We start from the raw sequence: 14,130 nt of genomic DNA, 5'->3' as shown, positions 1-14,130 counted from the left end.
ATTTGGGCAGTCATAGTCAGATATGACATGTCATATGATTCCACTGGGACAGACCATAGACAAATGGTATCTGCTCTCAACTCTGCTCTGCAGATCAATCACGATCTTGGAGGCAGCAGGTGAAACCAAGCAGGTGTGCTGGTGCTGATTGTATGTATTCTCATTTCATCAAGAGTTGTGTGTATGACAAAGAAGAACCTCTACCATATAGGATATTCATTTCCTAATCAGCTTTCTCTGACCATTTGTCAGTTGCCTCCTCTTCATTCAGGTTAACCACACCTGGTTCAGGTTAAATACACCTGTCTTAGGTTAATTAAGGAGGCCCTTTTAATCAGAAATATTTAAGAAAATGAAGAAATCATTGAGAAAGACAGAAACCGAGCTAGAATGAAGCATATACAATTAGTAAAACAGCTAAAATACAATATACCACCTCATTGGGGATTACAGTTTCAAAATATCAATACACAGAAGTATATTGGCAACATTTTGCAAATAGTTGAGAATGTTCATGGGATTCACTCCAATGCCTTCTCCCTAGGAATGGAGAAAGCCTCAGCTATGCAGGAAGATGGGAGATTTTTCTGTCCCTCTCCTGCCCAGCTGCTTTTCTTCATGCATCATGCCATGAACAAGGCAGATTGTTCTCCGAGAGACGGAGTCTTCTCAGAGACAGCATGGCGGTGAGGCAGCTGGGGGTGTTCGAAAGAACATGAGTGGAGAACCCAGACCAGGGTTTAAATCCACATCACATCATCTGAGGTTGTGTGGCTCAACTTGAACCACAGTTATCACATTTATAAAATGGGAATAACCGCACCTAATTCATAGGGTTATAGAGATAATTCTAGGCAACACACTGGTAAAGCACTCAACACATAGAAGTTCCCAATATTATGATGACAATTCTTATGGTCTCTTAGTGGAGAGTCCTAATATGTTAGTCTATTCAGGATGCTATAACAAAAGTGCCATAGACTGAGTGGCTTAAACAACATTTACTTCACATAGTTGGGAAGACTGAGGAATCCAAGTTCGAGGTGCTGGCAGACTTGGTGTCTAGTGAGGGCCTCCTGGTTCATAGACGGCCATCTTCTCCCTGTGTTCTCACATCGCAAAAAAAAAAAAAAAATAAATGAGAGTTCTCTCTGGGGTCCTTTTTCCAAAGGTAATAATCCCATTCAAGAGGGCTTCACCCTCATGACCTAAGCACCTCCCAGAGGCCCCACCTCCTAATAACATCACATTTGAGGGCAGGATTTCAACATTTGAATTTTGGGGGGACACAAACATTCAGTTCATTGCAAGGGGCAAAGTCTGGTCAGCTTTCCAGAGTCAGAAATAGGATTGTATCATCCCATGGAGAGTTTAAACCACATATCTTGAAGCTGAAACAAATAAAAATGTTAATTTACTCATTCACAATAAGAAATCACTGCTCTGGTGTATTGTTTCCAACGGCTGCTGTAACAAAACCACAAATTTAGTGGCTTACAACACCACCAGTGTATGATCTTACAGTTTAGCAGATCAGAAGCCTGGCATGGGTCTCACTGTTGGCAGGAAAATTACTTCTGGGGGCTCTAAGGAGGATCCTTATTTTTTCTCCTCCAGCTTCTAGAGACTGCCTGCACTCCCTGGTTCATGGCCCCTTCCTCCATCTTCAAAGCCAGTAACAGTGAGCTGAATCCTTCTCAGCTTACATCCTTCCAATCTCACTCTTCTTCTGCCTTCCTCTTCCACCTTTAAGGACCCTTGTGATTATCTTGACCCCACCCAGATAATCCAGAATAACCTCCCCAATTTAAAGTCAGCCAATTAGAAACTATAACCCCATTTGCAAACTTAATTTGCCTTTGCCATGTAACACAGTACAGTCACAGTTCCCAGAGGTGAAGATGTGGACATCTTTGGTTCCACCTGACACACATGAGAAAAAGAATACTTGAGTCCATTTTGCCACTCCATGATTTCCCCATAGACAGGCTTACCCACAGGCTTGGTGAGCATGCAACTGGAGCCTAGGTGGCGTCAGGCTTACATAGTCAATGGTGTCTACCTCCACCATGGGCATGACTTGACCAATGGACCCAGAAACCAGTATGATTCCCATCCTGATGAAAGCTGGGTGGGGTCCTGGTGATATTTATCATTTGTGACTCCCTTTGCCATCTCTCCAAGTCTGACAAACCACCACTGACACCACCAGGCAGTGCCAACTTCTGATGGTCCCACTTTCTTTTTCTTTTTTTTTTTTTTTTTTTTTTTTTGAGGCGGAGTCTCGCTCTGCCCCCAGGCTGGAGTGCAGTGGCGGGATCTCAGCTCACTGCAAGCTCCGCCCCCCGGGTTCACGCCATTCTCCTGCCTCAGCCTCCCGAGTAGCTGGGACTACAGGCACCCGTCACCTCGCCGGCTGGTTTTTTGTATTTTTAGTAGAGACGGGGTTTCACCATGTTAGCCAGGATGGTCTCGATCTCATGACCTCGTGATCCGCCCGTCTCGGCCTCCCAAAGTGCTGGGATTACAGGCTTGAGCCACCGCGCCCGGCCTTTTTTTTTTTTTTTTTTTTTTTTTTTTTTTTTTGAGACGGAGTCTGGCCACTGTTGCCAGGGCTGGAGTGCAATGGTGCGATCCCCACATTCTCTTTCAAGGTTAATCCTAAGTAAAGTGTTAAGTGGCTGTGTACTAAACGTGTCCCCTGCCCCCAGCCAAAAATGGATATTTTGAAACCATAATCCCCAATGTGGTGGTATTTAGAGATGGGGTCTTTGGGCGGTAATTCAGTCATGATGGTGGAGCCCCAGGTTGGAATTAGTGCCCCATGGGAAGAGATAGGAGTTTGCTTCCCCTCTCTGTGCTGTCCACCATGGGAGGACACAGCAAGACGACAGCTGTCGGAAAACCACAAAAAGAGCCCCCAACAGAACTCAACCACGCTGACACTCCGATCTAGAACTTCCTAGGCTCCAAAACTGTGAGAAATATTCTCTGTTGTTTAAGCCAGTCAGTCCATGATAATGTGTTATAGCAGCCCTGGCCAACCAAGACAGGTAGCCTGAGTGTCTTCATGCTAAAATCGCTACATTTTGCACTACTCTTTTCTGATCCATTATGTGTGGAATTTAAAGTTCAACTCTCTATGTGTACATGTATGTTTCCCGATTCTTAGGAAACCTCTAACTATGACCCCTAAGTCCTCACAACATCATTGATTCAATCCTGTGCATACTCACGGGAGCCTTCTTTGTGTCAAGCACAGTGGTGTATCAGGGGGTGAATCAGACGTGGCCCCATCCCTCAAAAAGCTCACCCTGCTTTGAGCCACATAGGACTGCACAACACTGATCATACAGGACATCTCATACCAACGTCTTCAAGAGGTGAGAGACAACTGTAAGATAAGGTGAGCAGGGAAGAGCCACTAATGCCATGATGTGGCCATTTCAACACTAATTGAGTCATTTGACCGTGGAAGGCTTTGTACTGTGACCCATTTCTATAATGTGCAGACTTCGATCGTGGGCAATTTTCCCTTAATTTTGAATACTAACTAAAAGGAAAAGAACAAATGGTTTGTTCTTAGGATCACACAATAGGTAGGAAACCGTACGCTATACTTTTTCAGTTGCCAAGTTCTTAATTATGTCCTCTATGTTGTGCATAATGATGAGTATCTTGTGTTTTTTTAGGATCACTAGGCAGGTATTATCTTTTATCAGGTACCAACAACCGCTGACATTTACTGAGTGCTTACTTCTTGCCAGGCAGTGTGCCTAGCATTTTACATGTCTCTCATCACTCAATCTTCACAACAGTGCTATGAGGTTGTACTGTTATCTTGACTTTGCATATGAGAAACCCGATGCTTACAGAGATTAAGTAAATTTCCCAAGACCACATAGCTGATCAAGGGTACAGTCCAAATTTGAACCCAGGGAGTCCAACATCAGAGACCCTGAACTTACAGACTTTGCAAACTCCATGCATCATTTACCCTTAAACTTAGGGTCTTACTAACAAAAGATAAACTGGAATATTAAAAAAAAAAGAGAGAGAGAGAGAGGCATGTCAGCAAGAAGGGCTTCTTGGAGGAAGTAGTTTAAAGAACAGTAAGGCCAGTCACAGCGGTTCACACCTGTAATCCCAGCACTTTGGGAGGCCTAGGCAGGTGGATCACCTGAGGTCAGGAGTTCAAGACCAGCCTAGCCAATACAGTGAAACCCCGTCTCTACTAAAAATACAAAAATCAGACAGGTGTGGTGGCATTTGCCTGTAATCCCAGCTACTAAGGAGGCTGAGGGAGGAGAATCGCTTGAACCTGGGAGGTGGAGGTCTCAGTGAGCTGAGATTGCACCACTGCACTACAGCCTAGGCAACAAAGCGAGACTCTGTCTCAAAAAAAAAAAAAAAAAAGTAGGCTTTTTACAGGAGGATTTGCACTGCAAGTAGAAGAGATGGTAATCATAGTCTGCATTTGTTTATTTATTCATTCATTTATTTTATTTTATTTTTGGAGACAGAGTCTCACTCTGTCACCCAGGCTAGAGTACAGTGGTGCAATCTCGGCTCATTGCAACCTCTGCCTCCTGGGCTCAAGCAATTCTCATGCCTCAGCCTCCCAAGTAGCTGGGACTACAGGTGTGCACCATGATGTCAGCTACTTTTTGCATTTTTAGTAGAGATGGGGTTTCACCATGTTGCCCAGACTGTTCTCAAACTCCTGAGCTCAGGCAATCCACCCTCCTTGGCATCCCAAAGTACTAGGATTACAGGTGTGAGCCACTGTGCCCAGCCATAGTCTGCTTTTTTAAATCGTGATTAAAATACATATAACATAAAATTTACCATCTTAGCCATTTTTAAATGTACAGTCAATAGATTCACATGGTTGTGCAATCACCACCATCCTTTTCCAGAACTTTTTTCATTTTACAAAACTGAAGCTGTACCCATTAAACAATAATTCCCTACTCCTCTCCCCTCTAGCCCCTGGCAACCACCATGCTACTTTCTGTTTCTATGACTTTCACTACACTAGATACCTCATAGGAGTGGAATCATACAGTACATATCTTTTTGTTGCTGGCCTATTTTACTTAGTATAAGTCCTCAAGGTTCATTCACATCACAGCATGTGTCAGAACTGTCTTCCTTTTAAAGGCTGAATAATATTCCATTGCATGTGTATGTGACATTTTGGTTATTTGCTCACCTGCCGATTAGGCTTCCATCTTTCAGCTGTTGTGAATAATGCTGCTATGAACATTCATGCACAGACTTTTTTTTTTTAAGATCCTGCTTTCAATTATTTGGGGTATATATCCAGAAGTGGAATTCCTTGATCATACAGTAATTCTATTTTTAATTTTTTAATAACCTCCATATTGTTTTCCACAGCAGTTGCACCATTTTACGGTCTCACCAACCATGCCCAAGCATTCCGATTTCTCCACATCCTCTCGAACATTTGTTATTTTCTGTTATTTTTTATGGTAGCCATTCTAATGATTGCAAAGTGGCATCTCATTGTAGCTTTGATTTATACTTCCCTAATGATTAGTGATGTTGAGCATCTTTTCAGGAGCTTTTTGGCCATTAGCAATCGTAATATTGACTACAGTGAAAATACTGATTAGACACAAGCCCTCATTCAGGGCTGCTTTGAGGGTTAAATGAGATAGCAAGCATGGAAAAACTAACATGATACCTGGCAAGAAATGGTAGGCAATGAATGGTAACACTGTATTCGTTATCTGTTGACAGCACAATGCTGCATAAAAATCACCTAAACTCAGCAGCTTAAAAACAACCATCTATTACTGTTCACAAACTTATGAGGTAGCTGATGAGTCTAGTCGTGACTGGGCTTTCTCACACATCTAGTCAGCTGCAGGTTGGATAGGCAGCTCTGATTTTGGTCAGACTCTTTCTCACATTTGGAGTTTGACTGGCTCTAAGCTGGTCTAAGTTTCAGCTGGAATGGCTCAGCTCTCCTTCACATGTCTCTCACTTTCTCTCACAGTAGAGTAGCTCAGGCATGGCCACAGGGCAATGTTAGGGGCCCAGAAGAAACCTGCAAGCACATTTCTGCTAATGTTAAGTATGCACATTCTAGTGGCTAAAACAAGAGTGGTAGGAAGGAATCTAAGATGAGCCCCCAATGAGTCACACCCATGTATAATCTACTCATGGATACAGGTGGGACCTATGACTTGCTTCTGGCCAGTAGAATGCAAGGGGCCTTCAAAAAGTTTATGGACAAGACATATTTTTTAAAAACTATGCATGGATGTCAAAATTTTTTGCACCAAATAAAACCATACTACCTTGTTATAACATGTGAACAGGATTTAATTTGAGGCACTAAGAAGGATAAAACATCAGTTTGAAAATAACCCCCATCAGAGCAACACGAATTCTACTAAAATTGAAGCAGGAACAAACATCAAATGTACAGTGAAGCTTGGATGAAAGAATGATGAAATCATTGATGTTTTATGAAAAGTTTAGGGGACAATGCCCCTACAAAATCAGCAAATGACAAATGGATAACTTGTTTTAAGAAGGGACGAGACGATGTTGAAGATGAAAGACCACAGTGGCAGACCATCCACATCAATTTGTGAGGAATAAATTAATCTTGTTCATACCGTAATTGAAGAGAACCAACAATTAACGCCAGAAACAACAGCCAACACCACAGACATCTCAGTTGGTTCAGCTTACACAATTTTGACTGAAAAATTAAAGTTGAACAAACTTTCCATTCAATAGGTGCTAAAACTGTTGCACCCAGATCAACTGCACACAAGAGGAAAGCTTTCAATGGAAATTTTAAACATCTGGGATCAAGATGCTAAAACTGGCTGGATAAAGTGGCTACACCTGTCATCCCAGCACTCTGGGAGGCCAAGGCAGGAGTATCAGTTGAGACCAGGAGTTTGAGACAAGCCTAGGTAACATAGTAAGACCTTGTCTCTATAAAAAATAAACAAAATTAGCCAGATATGGTGGTGCATAATTGTAGTCCAGCTACTCACGAGGCTGAGGTGGGAGTATGGTTTGAGCCTCAGAGGTTGTGGCTGCAGTGAGCCAAGATCATATCACTGCACTCCAGTCTGGGTGACAGAGCAAGACCCTGTTTCGGGGGGGGGAAAAAAGACCCTAAAGCATTTCTTTAAAGAATTTTAACAGGAAATGAAACATGGCTTTACCAGTATAATCCTGAAGACAAAATACAATCAAAGCCTTGGCTACCAAGAGATGAAAGTTTACAGTCAAAGCAAAAGTGGAGGGGTTAAGACCAAGGGTCATAACAACAGTTTTAGGGGATGCTCAAGGAATTTTGTGTGACTTTCTGGAGGACCAAGGAGCAAGAACATGTGCTTATTCTGAGAGTGTTTTGAGAAAGTTAGCCAAAGCTTTAGCAGAAAAATGCCTGGGGATGCTTCACCAGAGAGTCCTTCAACACTGCTGCTTCTCATTCTTCTCATCAACCAAGGAAAATTTGGCAAGAGTTTTAATGAGAAATCATTAGGCATTCACCTTACACTCCTGATTGGACTTCTTCTGACTTCTTTTTGTTTCCTAATCTTAAAAAAAAATCTTTAAATGGCATCCATTTTTCTTCAGTTAATAATGTTAAAAGACTGCATTGACATGGTTAAATTTCCATGACCCTCAGTTCTTTAGGGATGAACTAAATGACTTTGTTTGTTTGTTTGTTTGTTTGTTTGTTTGTTTGTTTTGAAACGGAGTCTTGCTCTGTCACCCAGGCTGGAGTGCAGTGGCGTGATCTCGGCTCACTGCAACCTCCGCCTCCCAGGTTCATGCCATTCTCCTGCCTCAGCCTCCTGAGCAGCTGGGACTTACAGGCGCCCGCCACCACACCTGGCTAATTTTTTGTATTTTTAGTAGAGACTGGGTTTCACCATGTTAGCCGGGATGGTCTCAATCTCCAGATCTCATGATCCACCCGCCTCAGCCTCACAAAGTGCTGAGATTACAGGTGTAAGCTCCCACGCCCAGTCATGACTTTTATAATCACTTACAAAGGCGTCTTGAACTTGATGGAACTTGTGTTGGGAAATAAAGTTTACATTTTTAAATTTGTATCTTTTAATTCCATTTTTCTGTGAACTTTTGGAAGTCCCCTCCTATGGTATATATAGGTGTTGGAATAGTCATTGTCATGATTTCATTATGTTCTCTAAGACTCCATCATAGCGAATGTGAATAAGAGTTTCTCCTGCTGGCCTTGAAGAAGTGAGCTGTCACAGTGTAAGAGGGCCGTGTGGCAAGGAAGAGCCAATGACATCTAGGAGCTGAGAGTCGTCCCCAGCTACCAGCCAACAAGAAAATGAGGACCTTAATGCTATGACAGCAAGGAACTAACTTGTGTCAACAAATGATGTGACCATGGAAGAGGAACCTGAGCTGCAGAAAGGAGACAGCACGGCTGAGTCCTTGATTGCAGCCTCGTGAGACCCTAGAAAAAGGGGCCCTTTAACCCTGCTCTGATTTCTGACCCACAGAAACTGTGGGAAATAAGAAAAATACATTGTTTTAGGCTGGTAAGATTGTGGTAATGTGTTACACAACATAGACATCTAATATAGCAGTTGACATTGTTAATCCCAGAGTCAGCATGGGAGAGCATTACCAAAAAGTAGAATAAAAAGAGGCATGAATAATCGGGGCTATTAATGCAATCAATCCATCATACTCTGTAAGCACTGGGGGTGGTGGCATCCCTTTGTTAAAGTAGCTCTGCACCATCTTGTTTATATGCTCTACAGACTTGGCTTTGCTGTTCTCTTTCTTATTTTCCAGCACTCATAAATAACCCGACTATGATAGCTGCAGACTCAAAAAAGGAGTGATCTTAGAAACAGAGTCAGTATACAGCATAGGAGCAAGAACTCTGGAGCCAGATATCATGGGTTCAATTCCCAGTTCTCACACTTGTCAGCTGTGTGACTCTGGACAAGTTCCTTATTCTCCCTGTGCCTTAATGGTATCAATGAAAAAAAAAATTACAATACTATCCACTCTCAGCATTTTTGTGGAAATTACATAAGTTAATTTATGTAAAGCACTTAGAACAGTGCATGGCACACTGTAAATACTATATTTACAATATTATTCTAATTATTTTCAAATGATTAGCCAATATAACAATTACAGTCACTCCAACAGAATATTCAAGGAGAAACCCTATTCCTTGATACTACAGATGAACACACATATTCTTTATGCACTTCAAAATACAAGATATATAGAAAAATACACAACTAAATTACTTGCCCCTAAAATATGTAACCAATAAAATGTCTTATAGAGATGAACAAAAAATCAACAAGAACTTACACCATTTTCACAGTAAAATTTTTTTAGTACTGCAAGCCTCATAGAATAATCCTATTTTATTGAGATTTTGGGACTTACCATGAAGACTTACTAACAAATTCTAGTTCTTGCCCTTTCATTTCCAAGGAATGTATCATTTAAAGCATAGTCTTTTTAATGCTTGTAACAGAGCACACAATAGCCTCATTTTTGTAAGTCAAGGTGGGAGTTCTGCATTTTTCCCTTGGAATTAGGAGAAGCAGTCAAGCTTTGGAAGGACAGGCAGTGCTCTTGTAGTCAAAGAAACTGTAGTCCTTCAGGCTCCACCACTTGCAACTTGAGGGAACTTCTAAACATGGCCAAAGCTGCCTGAGCCTCAGTTTCCCTGATAACATTAACACACCCTGCTTCATGAGATAAGAATAAAGACCAGAAGAGGCAAAAGGATGCAAATGGGGCTTTTAAAACCGTATTTGAAAGAAAGAAACAGCGTGTCTAGTTAGGGTCCTATCAAGAGACAGAAACTCTACCAGTTATTTTAACAGAGAGACCTTGATACAAAGAATCATTAACCAAGTACTGGGTAGAAAAAAAAGTTGGGGGAGCACTAAGGAATACAAGAGCAGCAACTGTCAAAGCAGCTCCCAACCCAAGGGTTAAGAAACAGAAAAAAAGATCAGAATTATTAGAATTTAGAATCTCTGAGGAGGGAGGCCCTCTGGAGCTTGAATGCAAATGTCTAAAGAAGGTGCTCCAGTTGGTAGGTACTAGGGGTGCAAGGAGGCTGATCCCAGGAGTGTGGAACACCTGCAACCTGAAACCAAGGGGACTCCCGGAGTCCACTATTGCTGCTCTTGGACAGAGGATACAGAGATGCCAAAGGCTTTCTTCCTCCCTCATACCCCCATCCAAGAATCTAAACTCAGAGCCAGTGGACAGGCCAGAAATGTAGTTTGCAGAGTCCCAGCCCCAGCATCATAAATCAGAGTAGCAAAGGGTGGGTTTGGAGCTGAGAGTCAGTAACTCAATGTCCAACACAAAAAGATAAAGTATTAAGCCTGTAGCCAGAGCCAGGTGTGGTGGTGTGCTACTTGGGACACTGAGGCAGGAGGATCACTTAACACAATCACCTCATTTTTGCAAGTCAAGGTGGGAATCCTGCATTTTTCCCTTGTAATTAGGACAAGCAGTCAGGCTTTGGAAGGACAGGCAGTACCCTTGGAGTCAAAGAACCTGAAGTCATTCAGGCTCCACCACTTGCAAGTTGAGGAAACTTTGAAACACGGCCAAAGAGCCCAGGAGATCAGGGATACAATGCACTATGAGTGCACCTGTGAATAGCCATTGCACTCCTGCCTGGGCAACATGGTGAGACTCTACCCCTAAAAAAATTTAAACACAGGGTCAGCAATCTCCTGGTTACAGTGGCAAGCCCCTGCTCTATGGGCCACAATTTTATCTGTAAAATTGCAACACTGGAGTTAGGCACTAGACGATTAACATCTAACACTGGAGCTTCTAAGAGTGTGACCCTTATACGAACTTCAACAGGCTTCCAGGTTCCCCCTCTGGAAGGGAGCCTTTCCCGGGTTTATTTTTCTTTAAAAGAGAAAGAGAATGAGAAAAAGAAATGCACACAAATGGGTTTCCTAGAGACTGAGCTTGGATTGAAAGAGTCCACAGGTTCCTTGGATCTCAGGAACCAAAGACAGATCCCATGATTTCCAAGTGTGGGGATCACAGGAAGGGGTCCGGCCAGCCTGAGGATAATCTCCGAGTCTTGTGTGGACCCGCCAGGCTTTCTCAGGGGCTGACCTCTGAAGTCCTCACCTGGACCACTGGTGCCCACTTGTTGTGCTCGTCCACGCTAGCTTCTGACTCTGCCCCCTACAAAATCCAGCCACGTGGATCTCCTGCTTCTTCCTCACACTCACAGAGCTCCCACCCACTTCAGCGCTTTTGCACAAACCTTCTTCTTTCTGGCTGGAATGAATGCCCTGTGTCAGATCTTTGCAAGCCTCTCTTGTAATTCAGGTCTCAGTTCAAATCACCCTTTCTCTGAGACACCCCCACCCCTGCCTTCCACCTCTCTCCTACTCTGACATTTGACCTTGCTTCCTCTCCTTCATAGTAAATATCACCATTTTACATTTATGTAGTTGTTCACTTGTTCATCTTCTATTTTTCCAATGTAGGATTCCACTGAGAGTGAGCCAGGCATGGTGGCTGATGCCTTTAATCCCAGCACTTTGGGAGACTGAGGCAGGCAGATCACCTGAGGTCAGGAGTTCAAGACCAGCCTGACCAACATGGAGAAATCCCATCTCTATTAAAAGACAAAATTAGCCCGGTTTAGTGGTGGGCCCCTGTAATCCCAGCTACTCAGGAGGCTGAGGCAGGAGAATTGCTTAAGCCCGAGAGGCAGAAGTTGCGGTGAGCCGAAATTGTTCCATTGCACTCCAGCCTGGGCAACAAGGGTGAAACTCTGTCTCAAAAAAAAAAATAGAAATAAAAATTTAAAAATAAAAAAAAAAAGACACTGAGAGTGGCAACCTTATCTGTCTTGTTCACAATTCACCGTGTATCTTGTTCACCACATCCAGTACTATGCCTGACCCATGATAGGAGCTCAAGAAATATTTACAGAATGAATAGATGAATAAGTAACATACTTTCAACTGCTTGAAGGTGGGCTCTGAGACCTAACTTTTGAATTCCTGAGAGCATGTAGCAAGGCACTGAGTACACACACGGCACTTAATAAATTCCTGATTGAAGCATTCCATCCAGCAGCTCTCTCTGTGTCTCTGGAACGATGTCGCTGCCTTCACAACTTCAGACCAGCCACTCGCTTTGGGAATGTGGGAGGAACAACGAGACCTAATCTCCAGGTTAGGGAAGACACCCAACCTGCAGTCCAGTGGTTCTTACACATGAGTTCACGTAGAGTCACCTGAAGGGTTGGTTCATACAGAAAATTGCTGAGTCCCGCCCTTACGGTTTCTGATTCAGTAGGTCTGGGGTGGGACTCGAGAATGTGCGTTGTAAACAAGTCCCCAGGGATGCTGATGCTGCTAGTCCAGGGACCACACTTGGAGAATCACTGTTTTACAGCTCACCAGGTAATTACAGGGGCAGCCAGAGTTGAGAAACACTGCTGCAATTTGCACCTCACAAAATTGTTGTAAAGATCAAATGTAATTATTTATTAGGCAAAGTGTGTAGCGCCATGCCTGGTACCCAGTCAGTGCCAAATGGTGTTCCCTGCACCTTAACTCTTACCTGGAAAGCCAAACAGCCTCCCAGCTGTCTCTTTGCCTCTACTTTCTTTTTTATTTTCCTTTCTTTTTCTTTTCTTGAGACAGAGTCTCACTCTGTCCCGTAAGCTGGAGTGCAGTGGTGTGATCTTGGCTCACTGCAACCTCCACTTGCCAGATTCGAGCGATTCTCATGCCTCAGCCTCCCGAGTAGCTGGGATTACAGGCGTGTGCCACCATGCTCAGCTAATTTTTGTATTTTTAGTAGAGACAGGGTTTTGCCATGTTGGCCAGGCTGGTCTCAAACTCCTAGACTCAAGTGATCTGCCCACGCTGGCCTCCCAACACTGCAATGCTTCCCTAATGCCTATAGATTGAATCCAAACGGAATCCATGAAATAGAAGGCTTTTCGCAATTTTCACCTACCCATTTATTCTCCTTCTCAATAACTCTTCCCCAGCCAACCCTAATTTTTTGGGAGAAACCTGTTGTGGTATGATCTATCAGGTATTCAGACTGGTATAGGGTGAAGGAATGGAAGCTGTGTGGTTAGGTGGCTGTCATTCACATTCCAGCTCTGCCCCTTCTTGCTGTGTGGCCTGGAGCAGGTTAGTTCACCTCTCTGTCCTCAGTGTCTTCAGTCATGAAGGAAGGAGAAGAGCAATCTTTTCCTGGTGGGTTGTTAAGTGAAATAATCTATGAAAAGCGCTTAGCACAGGACCCAGCATGCACTAAGTATTCAGTAAAATGTTACTATCAGAGAGTGCTAGAAATGCAAAAGATAAAAATGACCCCTGATGCTATCAGCAAACTACAGGAGAATACTAGAGGTGGAGAAGAGAGGGTGGACAGATCCACGCCTCAGAGTGGATTGGGGCCTTCGTCTTCCTTCTCTTGGCTGTTACATACACCCCATCCCAGGACAGAGTATCTTCATATACTTCTCCTCTTAGATCTCTCTTCTACTCTAGACTATGATCTCGTTGTGGCCAGGGACTATGTCTTACTCACCCCAAGGGAGGAAATGTCAAAGAGCTCTCCTGTATGACAGAGACCATACTTGTTCTTTAGCTCCAGGGAATGAAAACAAACAAGATGGTTGCCATGGTCAGTGGGGAAGGGGCACCTAGGAAGAATCATCCCCAGCAAGCCTGCTCTCCTTCCCCACAACTTGAGTGGTCTTTTCCTTATTGGCCATGCCCCCACGAGCCCCTTGAAGATGAGTGCCCAGTGTGGAACCTGAGAAAGTCTTGCCTATACCCTAGCCAGAATTTTCCCTACTTCCTTCCCCTCTCAACCTCTCCATCACATTTCTTTTTTTTATTTCAGACAGGGTCTTGCTCTGCTGCTCAGGCTGGAATGCAGTGGCACAATTATGGCTCACTGCAGCCTTGACCTCCTGGGCACACACAATCCTCCTTCCTCAGCCTCCCAAGTAGCTGGGACCACAGGTGCATGCCACCAGGCCTGGCTAATTTTTGTATTTTTTGTAGAGATGGGGACTCACTGTGTTGCCCAGGC

At 43.5% G+C, this 14,130-nt stretch overlaps 1 long non-coding RNA gene across 1 annotated transcript in view; it reads right to left on the bottom strand.

Moving 5' to 3' along the window:
• Positions 1–387: 387 nt before the first annotated feature.
• LOC111550162 overlaps positions 388–14,130 on the bottom strand; it is a 32,755-nt gene continuing 19,012 nt past the window's right edge. Inside the window, exons 2-3 of the long non-coding RNA XR_002733949.1 lie at positions 1,006–1,102; positions 388–695 (exon numbers count right to left, since the gene is read on the bottom strand). This is a non-coding gene — a long non-coding RNA (uncharacterized LOC111550162). The remainder of the gene's footprint in view (positions 696–1,005; positions 1,103–14,130) is intronic.

This window comes from Piliocolobus tephrosceles, chromosome 7, assembly GCF_002776525.5.
Source record: "Piliocolobus tephrosceles isolate RC106 chromosome 7, ASM277652v3, whole genome shotgun sequence".
NCBI lineage: Eukaryota > Metazoa > Chordata > Mammalia > Primates > Cercopithecidae > Piliocolobus > Piliocolobus tephrosceles.
This window is presented reverse-complemented; position numbering and strand designations above follow the sequence as displayed.